Source organism: Epinephelus moara, chromosome 4, assembly GCF_006386435.1.
Source record: "Epinephelus moara isolate mb chromosome 4, YSFRI_EMoa_1.0, whole genome shotgun sequence".
NCBI lineage: Eukaryota > Metazoa > Chordata > Actinopteri > Perciformes > Serranidae > Epinephelus > Epinephelus moara.
This window is the reverse complement of record NC_065509.1, coordinates 6,592,801-6,604,206: the sequence shown is the minus strand read 5'-3', so window position 1 is coordinate 6,604,206 and position 11,406 is coordinate 6,592,801. Positions and strand designations below refer to the sequence as shown.

Here is an 11,406-nt window from a genome sequence, read left to right as displayed (position 1 = left end):
CATCCTCTCTTATCCTCAACATCTGCGTGTTGCTTGTTTCGGTTCTAGACTGTGAGACTGCCAAAGAAGTGAGAGATCTGCCCTTGACCTGTGGTGTTTGTGTGGAACAGACCTTCAGTGTGCTGTGGTGCATTGAGTCTGATTCCTTCAAGTTGAGGATCAATCTGAAAGACAGATCTGTCACAAGACAGGGAATTCTCTCACAGTCACAAGTTCCATCCAGAGTCCTGCACGGGTCCAGTTTTCAAGATCCGCCCGGACCCGACCCGGGACGTACAAACCCGCACCTGAACCGCAAACCCGCACATCAGGCCAATTAGTACCGCAACCTGGTCCGACCCGTTGAAACACGACCCGCAGCCCGACCCATAACCCGGATTTAAAGTAATCATTTTGGGTCATATTGGCTGAATACTGAACAGCATATCGCCACAGTTAAGGTGCCAGTGAGTAAACAACTACCTGAATGAAGCAGCTCTCACAATAAAAACCTGACTTCAGCTCCATCATCAACCCTCTGTGTTCTTCTCCCATACGAGTGTAAAAGCACTCGTTTGTTACGTTTAATGCTTTTAAACTTTTAATCTATGTAAAGGAACTTTACATGTGTAATAATAGACTTACTTTCTGTCCAGAGCGACGTTCAGCAGTTACGAGCCGTCACGTGTTTTTAGAATCCATCGAGGAGAGAAGTAATCCATCAGGGAAACACTTCAGAAACATTATAAAGTGATAGTTGTACGTTTTATCCACTTATTTCTCAAATACCTAAATAATTATTTACTGTTTTGGAAGCGGCGCTTGTTAGACGGTGGCAGCCATGTTGATTCTGTCGTCCAATCACAAATTGTGTTATTAGATGGTGAAACGCGTGTAAACAGCTGAACCAATGACCGTTGCGAAATAGCGGAGGCGATCCTCAGAGAGTAAATAATGACCAAGATAGTTATCTGTAGTTTACCGAACTAATGACTGATGTGTTTATCTAAAACCCGCGATCCGACCCGCATGTTATTTTTTCCACCCAGATCCGAACCCGGGAAAAACATTTTTTTTTAAAAACCCGCAAATCAGCTGTTTTTGCGGGTACCCGACCCAGTGCAGGACTCTGGTTCCATCTACGACTTACTAGGTTTCCTAGCTCCTCCTGCCCTTTCTATGAAGATGCTCATGCAACAACTGTGCAAAGAAAGACTTGCGTGGGATAATGACGTCCCAGAGCAGCTATACTAAAAGTAGACCACATGGAGCATCATCAAGTGTCAGATGTAAGTGTGTGTGTGGTTTTTTTATCTTAAAAATATCAGTAATGACATCAACTAACTGGTTGGCACATGCTCTCAGTACATAGCCAGGGATGTTGCCAGGCCCAGCAGCTTTGCCCACATTTACTCTCAGCGGAGTTTATCTTATATCTGCCGTGGATACTGACAGTGGATGGTCTGCTGGGGTCTTGCTGTCTTTGTGATCACCACATCATCAACACATTTGCCAACATATAGTGTCATTGTTGATGTATATTCCTCAAGACTGACATGGTTCTCCTGGTTGGCGGCATCTCTGAACATGTGCCAGTCTGTGCACTCAAAGCAGTCCTTTGGAACTGCTGTAGTTTCATGTGTCCACACTTTTGACCCTTAAAATCATCTGGGAGTAGGTAGGCAAGAGAGGCAGGAAAATATGTTTTGGTTGTCTGAAGTTGGGGCTGTTGAGAGTTCCATAGTTGCCAGCAATTTTCTGTGTACACATGGCTACAATAAAGACTCCATGTGACTATGCATGAAGGGGATAACGACTTCAGAAATAAGAGTTGCTCTTTATTAAAATGCTCTAATTATGTGGTAGCATTACAAAAAAGACACATTTTAGGGATGCAATATCTGCTTTCATTCCTTTTGTTTTATACAAGAGTTGGGAAAAACAACAACATTTCAGTTTTAACCCATTGGGGAGCAGCTTTGTGCTGTTGATATTATAATAGCTCACCAATTTAAAGTGTTACCCACTGTGGTCATCCCGCTCGGATTCAGTTTAACTATCTGCTTTGAAGTCTTTGAGACCAGGGTGCAGAGCCTGTAATGGCTGATCATCATCTCAGGGTGTGAGCACATCCACACTTTGTTTCCTTTAACCACGTTTTTTAGGGATTATACACATACCCAAATCTCATCAGAGATTGCAATTATAATGACATAGCTCATTAGCTTTGTTGCAGTCTCTGTAACTTTCGCTGAGCATGAGAGTGTAGCAATGAAATGCGAGGGTCTCTGTCTCCCTGTGAATTCCTGCCTACCTGATGACCTGAGTCAGGCCTGTATACTTTGTATCTTAACCCTTTAGAAAGGGACCTCCCACAGACGGCCGTGGGAGATGTCTGTTTGCATGATTCTGTTGAAATAATCTAAAATAACACCAAAATACCTAAAGCATTCTTGCATCAGAAAGCTAGACTTTCATGACCTTATGTTACCTTACCTTATCTGCCGTGCAAATGTGGTATTTTGCCATAATTACATCATTTCCCCGCAATGGCTACAGAATTAATTGCTTGCATAATCCTGTCTATTTATCAATGTAAAATACAAACCATAATAGAGCATTCATTGTTTTTGCAGCAAAAAGCTGTCTCCCCCGTCATTATGTCATCATCTTATGTTACCTTACTTGCGTTCGGTGCAAACATAGTAATTCACCAGAAATATGCTTGAACTTCCCCCAGGAATTTCCCTATAATGGCCACAGGAGATCATTGTTTGTATAATCCTGCTTATATGAAAAATAAAAACCATAATAGCTAGAACATTTTTTTTTTTTTTTGCAGCAGAAAGTTAAGGATCCTGTCTTCTGTGTCATCATGTTGTATGCTAATAATTACTTCACTGCACTGCATTATGTGTGGTGCAAAAACATGCAGTGGCACCAGAGGAATAAATGATGAATCTACCTTTCTACCACTCTGCTCTTTTCAAAAATGAAATAATTTACATATTAAATAACATATAGAGGGTAAGAAATTCATTCATTCATTCATCTTCTAACCGCTTCATCCTCTTGAGGGTCGCGGGGGGGCTGGAGCCTATCCCAGCTGACATCGGGCGAGAGGCAGGGTACACCCTGGACAGGTCGCCAGACTATCGCAGGGCTGACACATAGAGACAAACAACCATTCATGCTCACATTCACACCTATGGACAATTTAGAGTTATCAATTAACCTAGTCCCCAATCTGCATGTCTTTGGACTGTGGGAGGAAGCCAGAGTGCCCGGAGAGAACCCACGCTGACACGGGGAGAACATGCAAACTCCACACAGAAGGGCTCCCACACCCGGGATCGAACCGGCAACCCTCTTGCTGTGAGGCGACAGTGCTAACCACCACACCACCGTGCCGCCCCGAGGGTAAGAAATATTTGGGCTAAATAAGTTGTTTGTTTATTTTTAATCTGATGAAAAACATCAGACTTTTGTTTTTTTTTATGACACAATTTCAATACTTCTATCAATTATTATGGTGTATAGACTTAGATAACTTTTTAGCTTAGGTTGTACAGATTTTAAGGATATGAAGCATTTGAAGATTCTCCAACAAATTACTTCACAATAAGCAAAAAATATCAACGTAGGCCCTGGCAGACCATTTGTATTGCAGAGTTAAAAGAGTTAAACAGATTAGCATGCCCTTATACAGGACTAGTGTTTAAGGTGGATTTCTTAGTGTACAAAGTCATTCTTTGATAGTAATAATCAAGTTTTTAATGTAGTTTTATAACTAGGTTCGGGAACAAAGACCACACCTCGAACACATCCCATTTCCGCCCAATAGTATTTAAGCACACCTGATGCATTTTCTTTCCCTTTGACACATTTCTCACATCCCACCCACCCAATCCCATCTAGCCTTTTACATCTTTTTCTCTGCTCCTTTCTGCATACAGGAACCAGTTGGGGCTCTATCTGAAGCCGAACTCACGAAGAGACAACTCCCCCACTCAGTCTCACTCCCAGGATCCCTCCTGTGTTCCAGCCTCTGACTCAACACGTTCATCACCGAGCTCGCCAGCAACCTGGAAACCCAGCCTTCATCCCTCAACCCTCAGTCTTCCATCCCTTCATCCTTCATCCCTCAACCCTTCATCCCCCAACCCTTCATCCTTCATCCCTTCATCCCTCATCAATATGACCCTCAACCCTTCATCCCTCATCCCTTCATCTCTCAACCCTCCATCCCTCATTCCCTTCATCCCTCATCCATTCAACCCTTGACCCTCATCCCTTCATCCCCCATCCATATCCTTTTATTTTCTAATCCCACAATCCTCACCCTTTTACGCTCTCCTCAGAACCCATAGGCAATAAATTAGGGATGCACCGAAATGAAAATTTGTGGCCGAAGCCGAAGCCGAATAAAATTAAACGCTTGGCCGTATACCGAGTACCGAATACCATTGTTTAGTTTTTCATTAGTTTTTGCAGATGAACCCCCTCCAGATTAGTGTTGTCACGGTACCAAAATTGGGACCCACGGTACGATACCAGTGAAAGTATCACGGTTCTGAGTAGTATCACGATACCACAGCAAAAATGAGGCAGATGTGCCTTTTGTCATTTATAAAAAGATAAATCACTTTTCTATAATACATCAATGATATCAATACATCAATGGAATAAGTTACTTATTGACTTATTCATACTTCAAAAACAGCATCAATCAGTGATTAACATAGGGGGGATCAAAATAAAATAAATAAATAAAATAAAAATCAACCAGCCACCCTCCTCCCCTGACAAGTAAAGAACAGTCCCTAAAGTGCGGTGAGGTTTGTGGAAATGTGAACGGCTCGTTTCTCCTCTGACACGCCACATACCTGTGTGCTGCCACGGCTCGGCTGTACTCGGCAGGTACTTTTGGGCAGCCATGACACCAAGAAGAGGAAATTATTGGACCTGGAGCCGGTCTTCTCCGTCACCGGTAAGCCGTTATCTTGCGCCGCAGAGCACTATGGCCGCCGTATTTGACAGGAATGCATTCCTGTCTGTGTCTGTGTCTGTGACCCCCGTTCAACCCACAACCGACAGGATTCGCCTTTCGATTCTGCTGCTGATAGAAATCTGTGCTCGCACAGCGTGCTCCTGAATGATTTCTTTTGCTCGCACAAAACTATTTTTAGTCGCAAACGCGAGTAAAATGCTCGCACCGTAGAGCTCTTTGGAAAACAAATCACGCTGTTTGATTGCATCATCAAAACGTGGTGCTATTATTTGGCCTTGCTTTTCATGTATTCCACCGAATACCTAATGTGTGTTTTTTTGCAATATTCGGGCGAATATATTCGGTTACCGAATATTCGGTGCATCCCTACAATAAATCATTCAAAATCTTTCTTATTGGTGTGGTCTCTGTTAGTGAAAATACATTAAATGAAGTAAAAAGTGCAATCATTCAAGTAAAGTACCTCAAAACTGTACTTGAGTATATCAGTGAATGTATTTAGTTACTTGCCATCACTCTTGGCCACCTTAGTCTACACTTAAGTACCCTCTATCTACTGATGAAGACAAAACTCTATCCACTGGTGGCGCTCATGAGATGTGGTTGAAATCTTAAGAAAAAACTAATAAGTGGACCTTGAGTGACATTCCTGATGGTTTTCAAGGTCAGGGAAGAACTTTTAACTGTACTTTGACCTAAATAGAACTTCAGCCCTAAATGTAGAGACCTCCTGTCCAATGTCATTCTGGTATGGACTGGAGGTAGAATTTATGATGATGCCAGTGTTTCTGTAGAGAAGAATGGAGGAGATGCATCTCTAAGTAACCAGGTCTCTCAACTAGAGCTGTGTGTGATACTACCAGGTCTTCAGAGAAAATATAATTAGTTACTAATTAAGTTACTAACTACTAACTATGGGTATTATGTGTTATTTGACAAAATGTCTTAATTTTCTACCAAATTAGCTCCGGTTCTTGAGCTGGTTCTGTTCAAAACTAAGGGAAACCATCATGATCATGGATGCCATTAACGGAGGGCCCAACAAAAGTAAACAGTAGTAACAAAATTGCTGAATACATTGATGACCTGTGAACTTCTGTTCTGTTATTACAGATATCTGTTTATACCAAAAAACAAGCATAGACCAACTATTATTGAGACCACTGCAAGCTCTCTGACAATGTCTCACTTGACTTCTTGTTGCTATTTCCATCTTCTCATTCCAATCTGTAGAATATGATACACCCACTGATGTCATCACAGTCTGTGCTTCAGGTCAAGGAAAACCTGCTATTTTTTCAGTCTGGCTCTGAACCACTTATTTTTGGTCGAAATGCTCCAAACGGCTTAAAATTAGTTGCAGCAACTGGAATAGAAGTGGTTCCATGTCAGAGCATGTGAGCGGAGCGGGGAGCGGCTATTTTTTTTAAAAGGTGGAGCGGAGCCTTATCTCTCGCTCCAATTTCGCTCCGGTCGCTCATGCCCCACGCAGAATGCATCTTTGCACCTGCGCACACCCACACTATTTTCTTTCAAAACTATGGAGTTTACTGTGTACTTCAGAAAAGAAACTGAGAAGAGAAGCAGCGGTACCTTGGAGAACAGTCCCTAACTGCGGGGAGAGGCGAGAGGGCTTCCCTGGAGGCCGGCCGCTTAACCCGGTCCGTCTCCTCTACACTTTGACTTATTTCCACCCTGCCAGCGGTACCGTGTAGAACGGTCCCTAACTGCGGGGAGAGGGCTTCCCCGGAGAATCTACCAAGCTCATGTTTTATTGGTGCCGTAGCATTGTTCCGACCTCTCATTGTTCCGACCTCTCATTAGTCCGATGTCCCGTTGTTCCGATATGTGATTATTACTGTATTTGTGTACCATAGAGGATCAGCAACGCAACAAAAGTGTCATAGAGAGGAGAGAATGAAACACCATAACCTCCTGTTATTAACTCTGGGGTCCGGGTTGTGTGGGGAGCTCTCCGCGGTGCTGAATGGCTCCCGGCAGGCGTATTTCTGCCTTGATGGTGCGCCGCGACCGGCTCTGGGTCAGCTGGGAAAGGCTTGAGGAAGAAGCAGGCTCACAGCTTATGTGTTTGCCACTTTCTTTTTCATTTTAACCCACACCATGATCTTTTCCTAACCCTAACCAAGTGGTTTTTGTGCCTAAACCTAACCAGACCTTAACCACAGGGCATCATGATGATTTCGGAACGGACTTCGGACCAATGGGTTTAATATGGTCGGAACAATGGGATGTCGGACCAATGGGCTGTCGGAGTGGTGAGCGAGTGGAGTGGGATAAAATTTATGATGGAGCGGAGCGAAGAATGCGCAGAACCAAGCGGAGCGGACGAGCGGCGCAAATGACAGGTCTGCGAGCGAGGAGCGGAAATTTTCACCCGCTCCGCTCACATGCTTTGTTCCATGTTGGTGGAAAAGGGTTATCAGGTTACTCCAATGATGAAGGCAACAACATGCAGTAAAAGTGGACAAAAAGCAAGTGAGTGGACCTTGATTTAAAGTTAGTGTCTACTCTCAATATCAAGAATCAACTTTAGTGCTCTAATTGTCTACAGTTTGTTGTCTGTAGGAGTGTAGTTTGTTGTTTTGTTGGATGGCTCTTTATCCTTACATTTCACCTTGTGCAAACTATGCACACATCTTTTTTGGAAACAGCTTTTTAGTCTTCTGGCTGTGGTTGTTTTGTGTCAGCAGAGTTTAAACGGTAGACGTCTCACCTCAACAAACAAATAACTGTAGGAGTAAATGCCCCTGAATTCAAATAGACCTTAGCTCACTTGAGAGCCAATTTGATCTCATCTGCAATATTCACAGACTGTAACAGAGGCATGCATAAAGCCTCAAATGCAGTAGGTGTACTTTCATTTTGATATTATTGATAGGTTGGCTTTAACACGACTCGCTGAGCTTCACAGAGTGTATGGGTCTGGCAAATAGAATAATTCATTTGGCTTTTTATCTTGTGGGCTGTACTTTGGCTTCCAGTGATGTCATGCTAGGTTAGCATAAATCATCATAGTCCTGCCAAGCACAACCACTCTCCTATTTAAAGCACATTAGTTGGAGTGGAAGTTGGAGATCATATTGATCACACATGCGCAAGCACACACACACACACACACACAATTTGAAATTGCAATTTGAAACTTTGTCTGCTGGCTGAGATCAGGAAGCCAAATAAAAGACAGTCAATTTCCATACAACTCCTGTGCTGCAGCTGTGCCTGAGAGAAGCAGCAGCTCCTCCACAAACTGAGCAGGTCTGTGTGCACTGTTTTTCAGCAGCTGAACCAGACAACACAACAAGAGTGCATCCCTGTGGAATAGAGAATAAGTCTAAGAATAAGGACAGGGAGATGACAGAGAGAGATGGTGCTTCTCTGCTTGCCTGGGGCTTGGAGTTGTGCATGCTGTTTTGTTCATGGCCCGAGGTTGTGCAATCTGTTTGACTGTTTAATGTATCAATTAAAAATCAGTGTTTTGCCTCCTGCCGTGCTCTCCAGTCTGGCGTGTCCAGCACCAGGCAAAGCTCCCATCCCCTGGAGGGCCCAGTGATTCAAACACAAACTAGATGCAGACACCCAGACCTCCTGCTAGTTACACACACTCGTCAGTTAATCCACCTTGTGAGTGGGCAAAGAGACGGGCTGTTAAATCAGAGGAGGAGTCACTCTGAAGTCTCCGTCGATCAATTTCATGAAACGCAAAGCAGCTTAGCTAATGATGGTTAATGATGCTTCTGCACAGGCAGTACCTAAAATATAACAAGGTGGACTCATTTTAAAGGTGGAATAACTGAAATCTGTGTTGCCCCGCAGCACAAAATGCCATACACAATACAACATAACATAGTGCAATATTTAATAAATCTAAAATACAGACAGATTAAACAGGCAGGGAATACCGGCCGTCGCGTTTCCTCCTGATGCCACCCAGCACCATTAAACTGTAACGGTGACAGGCTGTGTATCACGCTGACGTGAAAGGACGCCTTTTTTGGTCAGTGTCTGATGAAGTCACTGTCCAGGCGCAAGATTTCCCTGACTTCAGAGTGAGATTGGGTTGGACACATCCATCCCCCCTCCCACCCACCCTATAGGGCCTTTACAGTCACTTAAATGATGGTGTTTCAAACTTAAGCGGTCTGGCAGTGTTATAAAATGATGTCGCCTGGCAGCACATCATACCACTGCAAAAGGATACCTTTTCTTTTGTCGTGCCTGATGTGGAAATCACTGATAGAGTGGCGGTATTTGACGACTTCAGAATTAGAACGGGATGATAAAACAGATGGCCAGGTCTACAAAATTCAAACCAAGATATAATAAACAGTAATTTTCTATTAACCGTTACCTGATAAATCAGAAAAATTATGCTGAAATTATTATGTCACTGTATGATTAAATCCCCATGCCGATTTAACTTGTTCATTAGGTAAGAAAATGCTTAAAATATATCATTGAGGGGGCGTCGGTGGCTTAGTGGTAGAGCAGGCGCTCCATATACAAGGCTGTTGCCGCAGCGGTCCGGGTTCAAATCCAGCCCGTGGCCCTTTGCTGCATGTCATCCCCCCTTCTCTCTCTCCCCCTTTCACGCTTACCTGTCCTGTCAATTAAAGGCAAAAATTGCCCAAAAAATATCTTTAACCCTTTAAAACCGGCGGGAGCGCCCACGATCCCATTTGCACATTGATTTTTAAATGCCGGTAGAATTGCAACCAAATAAGATAGAGCAATAATTCTTTTTGCATTTAAAACCGGAGGAGTTACTCTAACTTACCATGCATTCATCATGTCCCAGAGTGCTGTTTCCTTGCACTGACAGGTTTGTAGAAAAACAGTAAAAAGCGCTAAGAACAAAAACATTATAATCCTGATCGCCGGTATTCACAGCACTTCCTATGTTGGACTAAACGTCATCACGTTGTGAGCATGAACTGTCACGTTATTTTCTTGAGTGTCTTTCTCGCGACTTTCATCCAGCTCCAGTGATGCAGCTGGATGGAGAACCGAAAAGGAGCCTGACATCTTGCCACATCCCCTACCACATTTTCTGCCCAAAAGGAGGCCAGGTGTGCAGCCACCTCTATCACAGTGTGTGGACAATCCCTCTCCATCTGAGCTGTTCAGGATTTACTTTCACCGGGCTGCCATCAAAACACTGTGTGCCAACACCAATAAAAATGCAGCAAAAATATTGCTCATCGTGGACAGGAACTGTCACAAGACCTATCACAGCTCCCCTGGTGCTATTGAAAAGTAATGTTTGACTTTGAATTTTGGTTGTTCTATTGTAAATAGTTTATTTTGATGTACATGTTGTATTTTTGCTAATTGTGCACAATGAGCATTTAACTTTTTTTTTTGTCACATTTTATAAAAATGAGTGTATCTCAAAAATTAAGTTATGAAAACACTCAAAATAAATTTTCTGTGGTTTGAAAGGATTTTGTGCAACTTTTTTACATTTACAATTTTGAGGGATACAGCCATGATATTTCTGTATTTAGAAAAGTATGTGTAAAAACAAAAACGATTTTCATTTTTTTAGTGGTTTATTGCACTTTTTAGCAATTTCTTTCATTAGTATGGACATATGTCCACACATATTATTAAAATTTTGGATTTAAGGGTTGTATTGATGTATAGCATATTAAAATACTCCAAAAAATGGCCCTACAGCAGGTAAAATTGTAAAGATATGCTCTGGCGGACTTGTTCTATGGTAGGTCAGAAAGGGTTAAAAAAAATATATATATATATGTATGTATATATATATATATATCATTAAGGTTCCAGGTTATTTGTAGGGTTAAACTGAATAGTTACTTCCACAGCTACATCGTGCTGTGGAAAAATTAGTCAAATCTGAGTTGAAGGTGAAGTAATTTTTTTCCTTCACCTTATTAAGTATGTATTCTGCACGGAGTGTTTTTGCAGTCTGTGTTTTTTCATATTAAACACCAAATGTGCCGAGAGTCAGAAGGCCTTGGAGGATTTGTTAATTTTTAATAGGGGAAGGACCCGATTTGTTTCATTGCAATTGGTCTGTGATTCTCCTTGGCTTGGTCAAGGCTAGAAATGCCGTGCCATTTAATAAAGAAACACTCAAAAGTCAATTCTTAATAACTAGTCCATACCCATTGAGTGTACAGTTGCCCATTTACAGTTTCACATGTAGTGTGTTTGGGATACAGGTCATAGGAAACTGCAGATTAAACCCATTAAGAAGAGCAATGTATTCAGACAGACTTTTTGTGAATTTGATAGTACGATTGCTTTATTGTAAGTACAGTAGTACCATTGCCAATAGTGGGATAGTTAGTGGGCTAAAACTGTACATTAGTAGTTGAGGTAGCATGTTGAAAGGCAGATAGTTAAAGTGTTTTTATGTTGTATTG

The 11,406-nt window shown here is 42.4% G+C and overlaps 1 long non-coding RNA gene across 1 annotated transcript in view; it reads right to left on the bottom strand.

The window, feature by feature from the left end:
• Positions 1–3,007: 3,007 nt before the first annotated feature.
• The window catches only part of LOC126389361 (uncharacterized), a 9,123-nt gene continuing 724 nt past the window's right edge, over positions 3,008–11,406 (bottom strand). Inside the window, exon 2 of the long non-coding RNA XR_007569843.1 lies at positions 3,008–3,214. This is a non-coding gene — a long non-coding RNA (uncharacterized LOC126389361). The remainder of the gene's footprint in view (positions 3,215–11,406) is intronic.